This window comes from Dendrobates tinctorius, unplaced genomic scaffold (assembly GCF_039654945.1).
Source record: "Dendrobates tinctorius isolate UK_male_01 unplaced genomic scaffold, ASM3965494v1 ptg000124l, whole genome shotgun sequence".
NCBI lineage: Eukaryota > Metazoa > Chordata > Amphibia > Anura > Dendrobatidae > Dendrobates > Dendrobates tinctorius.
In genome coordinates this window covers 1,798,610-1,806,804 of record NW_027361792.1, presented here as the reverse complement: position 1 = coordinate 1,806,804, position 8,195 = coordinate 1,798,610, and the positions used below count along the sequence as shown (strand labels likewise).

The following is an 8,195-nucleotide window of genomic DNA, read 5'->3' as shown; positions in this document are numbered from 1 at the left end:
ATTCCGTGCCAATTTGTGGCCGGATAGCGCCTGTCGCTGATTGGTCGCGGCCGGCTGGGCGCGATCACTCAGCGACCTGGGATTTCCGTTACAGATAGACAGACAGACAGAATTAGACGATTATATAGTAGATGGTTATTGTTTTGGTATAGATGTATAATATACCTGATGAAGGCTTTTTTAAGTCGAACCGCGTTGTTGTTTTACTGATACACTTCAGAATTAAAATCTTTTAAAAAAAAATTTTTAAGTTAACCGATCTCTCACATTTCACTTTTTTTCGGGAGCGCCGGCATCAGACTGGATTTTTTTTCTTTTATCTAGTTCCACTAGAAGGGGAGTCCTGCGCAGGTTTCGCCCATCCAGTGGCAAATGAGATAAGAGCAACTGGGCCAATGGATGCAGGCGTGCACAGATGTCAGTCAAGGAACTGTATTCACAAGGAGGCAACGAGCTTGGTGGTCACACCATGAACCAACAGGTAGACTTGAACTGAAGAAGATAGTTGGCACTTGCAACATTGGCTTTCCCTTGTTATGATTTGCTAGAACTTGCAAAGGTCTGCTGGCACTGTCCTCAGCAGCACCTCTGTCACTCTGCAGCAGCCTCTGTGTCACTCCCTCAGCAGAGCACTCTCTCACTGCTATTGTTACTAAGCTGTCTCTCTTGAGGCACTCAGCATGTCCAGATGTTCCTATCTCTTCTACAAGCGTCACACACAGGGAGGGCAACAAGATAATCTTAGATAACGTTATCCATTATTTTCATCCAGCTCAGGCAGTAGATATCGCCTGAGTATTTAGGTAGAGTTTCATTCCACTACACTGCACCACCACTGCAAAAACAATTCTGCTATTTTGTGGTTCCAGCACTTCTACATAAAGCTCTGCTGTACAACTCTGCTATTCCAAGGTCCCAGCACTGCTACATTAAGCTCCACTGTACAGGTTTGCCTTTCCACTGCTCCTGCACATCTGCGTCAATTATTATATATCTTATTTCTCTGTGCCAGATCTGCTACATTCATTCAACCTTTGTTGCAAACTCAGCTCTGATACAACAGTTCTTCATCACTGATGTCACTCTACTACTCTCCTTATCTGGTTCTGCTGACATTGATCCAGTTCAGCTACTCCAGGTGTCGATGTTTTGGCTCTGATAAATCTGCCCCTGTTGGTCCAACTAGATTGCCTCCTATGGTCTTTACTAGGACCTTGGCGGGTGCAAGGTATCTACTGTTTGTAAGTCAGAGCTCTACAGACTGCAATGTCCATTACTTATCTGCTCTCTGAGATGCCAGGAAGGGCATGACGTTGCCTGGTGCTCTGATCCATGACCCAGTCGTCTCTCACCTGCAACCCAATGAACTTTTAACTATTAGCGCATTTACTCATATTTTCAATCCGCTACCCAGCAAAACCCGGCATGTGGCATTTCCTAATCCGGGGGTTGTATCTCCCTTGCAAACGCATCACGGAAATAATAAAGCTGCATTAGTGATCATTGACATCAGTCCCTGTCCCCAATGGGGCTCACAATCTAATCTCCCGATTTCATGTAGAGATAAATGCCTCCTGTTCATGTTGATTTCTCTTTTGGCTCAAACTGATTGTTAATTTACAATTTGCCCAATGGCTCAGAATCTCCATGATCCATGAAACTGAATGGGAGGAGACACAGATTAGATATTAGAAAAAACTTTTTGACAGTTAGAGTGATCAATGAGTGGAACAGGCTGCCACAAGAAGTGGAGAGTTCTCCTTCAATGGAAGTCTTCAAACAGAGGCTGGACAGACATCTGACTGGGATGATTTAGCAAATCCTGCTTTGAGCAGGGGGTTGGACCAGATGGCCCAGGAGGTCCCTTCCAACTCTACGACTCTATGATTCTATGATCTCCATGTAGAAGTGGTGGGGCTCTTCAGTACAGGGCTGGAGCATTTCAAGCTTCCCATGTATGCCTTCATCAGGTGTATAAGGTGAATTGTGGCTTAGGGAGGGAAAGTTTTTGCACAGGGTAATAAAAAAGTTAGCAATAAGCAGCAGTATATGTTGTATCTAACTTGATAACATTGCACTAAGCTTAAAAAGAATTTGTCACAAATATTCAATTTTTTTCGCCGCTTGGTATAAACGCCGCTTTTCTCCTGAATCTGGCGATGTTATTCTTTTGTTCCTGCGCCTCTCTGTTCCCAAGATATGGCCCTCTCTTCTATGTATATAACTCTACACTTTTTGGCCAAGTGGGTGTGGCTGTTATGAACATCGCCCAATTGGCTATCAAGTCTAGATGAAAATTCTGTGAAAAGGGGGCCATATTTCAGGAACAGAGAGGCACAGGAACAAAAGAAAAACAACGCCGGATTCAGGAGAACAGCGGATTTTACACTAAGCAAAATAATGACATATTTATTTAAAAGCTGAATCTTTTAGTAAATGTTTAGTTTTTTTCATTACAACGTCAGATACATTTTACAATTGATGGAAAAGTCTTAGATGGGGAATGATAATTGTGTTACCAAGGCTGCAGATATCATCAAGGGGTCTCCAGTCATGTCAGCCAAATTTTAGGTGTGAGAACAATAGGACCTGAATAATACCACAGATCAAAGTGATCGGCGCTCATCCGATGACGTCATCTACGGACACGCACAATGACCAAATTACAGATATCAGTGGATTTAATATCGGGTATCACGGGCACACTATTATATCAGCCCAATTACCTGCCGCTCCAGCGACAGAGCAGCGTAAAGGCCACCATTAAATGACCGTAATTGTCCATTATGAGAATTTATGTGCGGAAGATTCTCAGGAAGGGAAATTCTCTTTATGAGATCTGAGTTTTCAATGATAATCCATTTCTACACTTCATTAAATAAAATCGGACAGAAAAACACAGAGATTTTCTCATTTAATTGAAAGCGAAAAAAAAATGAAGATTAGGTTTTCATGCGAGGTGAGACTAATAGTAAAATATCACACAGCGGTATGTCTGCGGGAATGATGCCATCAGAAATGTAGGTGGTTAAAGACAAAGTCGTTCTAAAGAAGTCCTCGTATTTAGGAGCAGGAATCGGAAAAGGACGGGATGTGCAAAATTAACGGGTGAGGAGGACAAATTCCTGCTCAACCTGACATAAAAGTTGACGTCCATTCTTTCCTTAGGTTAATTGGGCATGATAGCTGCTAGTATATGTAGTATCGATACCTGGGAGTTCTGGGGCTAGCGCTCTAATAAGAGAGTCCCCGCTACCCAATTTGGTATAGGAGTAAGAATTTGGTCCAACAGGAGCTTTGATTGATCACTTTGGGGGCCAAACTGGACCATTACTGTCACACTGTGACGGTCTTTGGTAATGAAGGGGTCCTCAAACTGTCTCTGGGACTCGAACTATCCCTGTCCCATGGGAACTTTAGAAGGTATAGAGGCCCGAGTCTCCGAACTTACTATGCTCCTGTTAAACCCTGATCTGTCCCCTCCTTCATCCCATGACACATGGGACAGAAATGTAAAGTAACAAGACAGAAAGACAAAACAGGGATGACAGAAAATGTCTATCATACAAAATCAGTAACCAACAATAGGGAGGAAGAAAGGGACAGGGAGGAATAAACTAAATGGGAAAAGGGACCAGAAGATAAACACACACGTACTGCAGCAAAACAGACACAACTACAACAACTCCAATCCACCAACTTAGCTTTAGCACACAGCACAGGAAGACGAGTCTTTCACCAGCAGGGACAAGAAGATCTGACCAGTTTTTATAGGAAGAGGTAATGACCAGATCAGAAGCAGCTGAAATGGAGCTCCATATTTCTGACGAGTATAGAAAGGGTCAGAAACCTCTTCAACACCAAAGGAAAGGAAGCTAAATCCATTTAATGTGGGACACAAATTACACCATCTCTAAAGAAGACCTTTGATTCATAACCCGATGAGACTTATGTGGCGCCCCTGAGGCTCAGTCGCCACAGAGGTACTGCACCTCCTCCTGAGGTGTAGTGCCCCACCATCCAGGTAAGTTGGAGGCTCCTGACCACGCTCCAACACCTGCATCCCACACAACACGGTAGTTCAGCAAAGCCACATTGCGGCTCCCTGCTTGGAGTGTAGCAGAGCACCTTTGGTGGCTCCCTGCTTGGAACACGAAACGTGCTGGGAGGCGGGTGGAGTTAGAATACATAAAAGAGTGGGAAGGTTTAGGATTACTGGTCAGTCAGTCAGAGAGTCACTCAGAGAGGAGTGAGGAAAGAAGATCCCTGAGAGAGGGATGGAGGAAGGAGGTGCTGCAGCAGATCTCAGTGACCTGGGTCTGCTGGCATGGGTAAGGAAAGAAGGAGAAAGACATTGAACTGAAACCTGATCTTCCATAAGAAGGAAAGACTAGTACGGAACGTAGGAGTAAACGGGAACAGACGACGTGGGTTAGAGGAAGAACCCTGCCTAGAAGTTCTAAGCGCAAGGCCGGGGCCCGGTCCCCAAGGTTGTATGGATACTAAGGGTCCTACAGCAGACACCGGTGGAGTAGTGGGCTGTAAATACACTACTCCCATCTAAGACTTGGGGGCACAACAGCAATTTGGATAGTGAGCCGGGACTCAGGAGCAAGGAGTCCCCGAAGCAGGCTACAGCTGTCTGCCGTACAAGTAGAGTTCTTGGGAACATCTGTCAGGAGGCACTCCAGTGTAACTCAGTACTGGGAGTACTTCACACCTAAAGGCGCTATAAGAGGAGACGTCCAGAAAGGCACATGTTGGCGGAGCGTTGGAAGGGAGCATTCCATCTGGCCTGGAGGTTGATTGAGTCCCTGACCCGGAGGACACAGCACGGAGGCAGGCACCTGTGTGTACTACAGACTGTGAGTAAAGCTTTGGAACTACAAGCCTGGTGTCCTCCATTGATTCTTGCGCCAACACACCCTGCACCGCTACATCTGGGTACCAGCTTCTACACCGCTTGTGCCTCTCCTCTACCCCTACATCTACACTGCCCTGGGGCTACAGCTCCACCTGTGGGGATCTTCACCATCTTGGCTGCAACACACCACAAGACCCAGAGGATCTGCACGCAGCGTCTGCTCAACATCTCACTTGCCGAACACCACAGGTGGCGTCACAAACTATTCCATTAAATACATTCCACCATTCAAACTTCCCCTGTTAATTGGGCGCCCAGGGCCACGGACCGGGTCACCGCTGCTGTGACACATCCCGCCGGCCTGGTACCGAGTACCCCACGGCCCTGGGAGGGCGACCCACTAACTCCAGGTCTTCCAGGGGGATGTGACACCCTCTTGTCAATTACCCACCATTTCATAGGTGGTCCATGAGTACAAAATCTCTAGGAGCAACTTAAAAATAACCAGAACTATTAAGAAATGCATGCCTTTTGGAATTGAAATTGCAGCACGATGTGAGAGCTACAGTATATGGCATCGCTATGTGGGCTCCTAAAGGGAATAATATTTGGATATCTTAGCCACCATGAGGCCGATCTATGAAGCACTTTTCACCAGAATTACAGAATAAAACATCTTAAAATGCCGAAAAACTTTTCCAGTCGCGGCCAGTAAACCCCGACAAACCCCAGCTCGAACACTACGGCCCGCGTCCAAACGCTGGTGCCAAATTCATCATAATGTATGCCACAAAAATGTACGTAAAGTACAACTGAATTTTAGGCCAGTCCCTGTGGTGGCACATGGCAGCTGAAGGATGCGGTAAATTCATAAAAATGGTGTGTGCAGAAAAAGGTCAACCCCTGTAAATTGGGCCCTATATGTGTATTAATCAGGCACTGGGTTGGCGGTATTATTTGGGCGCTGAATAGGAAATTCATTGGGCGTTACAAGGCAGCATTTCTTGGGCGCTGAATGGCATTGTTGTGTCTGTGCTATTTGGTAGTATTATTCTGATGCTATATGGCGTTATTTTTATATATGGCATAAGGAAGTCCCTAAACCTGTACCTGACCCTGGCTGCCTGGACCGAAGAGCGCACTGTGGGTCTGTTGTTCTGGCATTCTTTATATAGGAAGGAGAGAAGTCCGGCTTTCAGGATCGTGCTGTTCCAGTCCAAAGTTCACAAGGAGTTAATCCAAGGACCAAGCAGTGATTATAACTTTCTTTTTATTCCATAAACTCTACGCGTTTCGTGTACACACTGTACACTTCCTCAGGAGCAAAGTTAGCGCTATGTCTCCGGTAAGAGACCAGACTATGCGCCAACGGAATCCTCTGATGAGGAGGATGAGGAGTTCCAGTTTATTAAGAAAGGAAAGGAGCAGGAGGTAGAACTGGAGGAACCACCTGAAGAAAGCACCAGTGATCCTCGTCTACGTCGATTGCAAAATCGTGTGAATGAGGATGTGGAGGAGAAATTGGCCAGACACCGAAAAATTGCAGAGCCTGAGGTAGTAGTGGGTGAAAGCGAGCCCGAGTCTGAACCAGGTGGTGAAGACTGGCACGTGGAACGGGAAGACACCAGCGAGGAGGAGGAAGAAGAGGTGGATGATGAGGAAATTGAGCGTCGCCGTTCAATGATGCGTCAAAGAGCTGCAGAAAGGAAAAATGACGAAATGGAAGTGATGGAGGTAGAAGATGAATGGAAATCCGGAGAAGAGTCAGAATCTGAGTCAGAATATGAGGAATATACAGACAGTGAGGATGAAATGGAACCAAGACTGAAACCAGTTTTTATTAGAAAGAAGGACAGAGTAACCGTTCAGGAAAGAGAAGCTGAAGCAATTAAGCAGAAAGAAGCAGAGGTCGAAGCTAAGCGTATGGCAGAGGAAAGACGTAAATATACATTAAAGATTGTAGAGGAGGAGGCTAAGAAAGAGATCGAGGAAAACAAGAGGTCTCTGGCTGCACTGGATGCTCTGAACACGGACGATGAGAACGATGAGGAAGAGTACGAGGCCTGGAAAGTACGAGAGCTGAAACGCATCAAGCGTGACCGTGAAGAAAGAGAAACGATGGAGAAGGAGAAGGCCGAGATTGAACGCATGCGCAACATGACGGAGGAGGAGCGCAGAGCAGAGCTTCGTGCCAATGGCAAGATAATAACCAACAAGGCACTGAAGGGGAAATACAAGTTTCTCCAGAAGTACTACCACAGAGGAGCTTTCTTTATGGATGAAGACGAGGATGTGTACAAAAGAGATTTCAGTGCTCCTACATTGGAAGACCACTTTAACAAAACCATTCTGCCGAAAGTTATGCAGGTCAAAAACTTTGGTCGTTCTGGTCGCACGAAATACACTCACTTGGTTGATCAGGACACCACTTCATTTGATTCGGCTTGGGGACAAGAGAGCGCCCAGAATACAAAGTTCTTTAAGCAGAAAGCAGCTGGTGTAAGAGATGTGTTTGAGAGACCATCTGTAAAGAAGAGGAAAGCAAATTAATGGATCGCCTTCAGAGTTGTTGTTTTTTACTCCCGTAGACTTCCTAATTATAATGCTGTAAAGAACATTGCTTTTTTGTATAATATTAACATTGCCTATTGGCTATTTTGCCTTTGTTCATTCTGTAAATATCTTCCCTGGAACATATGTATAAATTTTTAAATCTGAATAATCGTGTAATTTCTGAAGTCTTTGTTGTTGGATAGGAGAAATATATAAGTATTTCTTGGTCTAATGTGGCGTCAGTTGTAATCTGTGAACATGCATTGTGGATACCATTAAAGTGCAGAATAAGCCATGCTAAAAAAGGTAACTTTGCTCCTGAGGAAGTGTACGAAACGCGTAGAGTTTATGGAATAAAAAGAAAGTTATAATCACTGCTTGGTCCTTGGATTAACTCCTTGTGAACTTTGGACTGGAACAGCGCGATCCTGAAAGCCGGACTTCTCTCCTTCCTATATATGCAATTCTAGTGACCGGCTGATTGCTGCAGTTCATCGGATCCTACCCATTGGTGCTTATGGTTGTTGTGTTCCACACAACTGAACCAGGTGAGTGGATCCATATCTGTTGAAACGTTTATATCATTGGATAAGACCCTATTGTGCGCTTTTGTCTCCCCCTTTTTTATAGTTCTGGCATTCTTGGCATGCTCCGCTATATGAATTATTATAGATTTTTTATGGCTGTTTATATGTAAGTGAAAGTCTCAGTGTGACATCGGCGGCCGTGCCCGCCGATGCCCCTTCAGCGGCGGTGCCCGCCGCAGCTTCCTCTCACC

The 8,195-nt window shown here is 45.3% G+C and overlaps 1 pseudogene; it reads left to right on the top strand.

Annotated features, from left to right (window-relative positions):
• The first annotated feature begins 415 nt into the window (after positions 1-415).
• LOC141046970 (microfibrillar-associated protein 1 pseudogene) lies at positions 416-7,649 on the top strand (annotated as a pseudogene).
• The last annotated feature ends 546 nt before the right edge of the window (positions 7,650-8,195 follow it).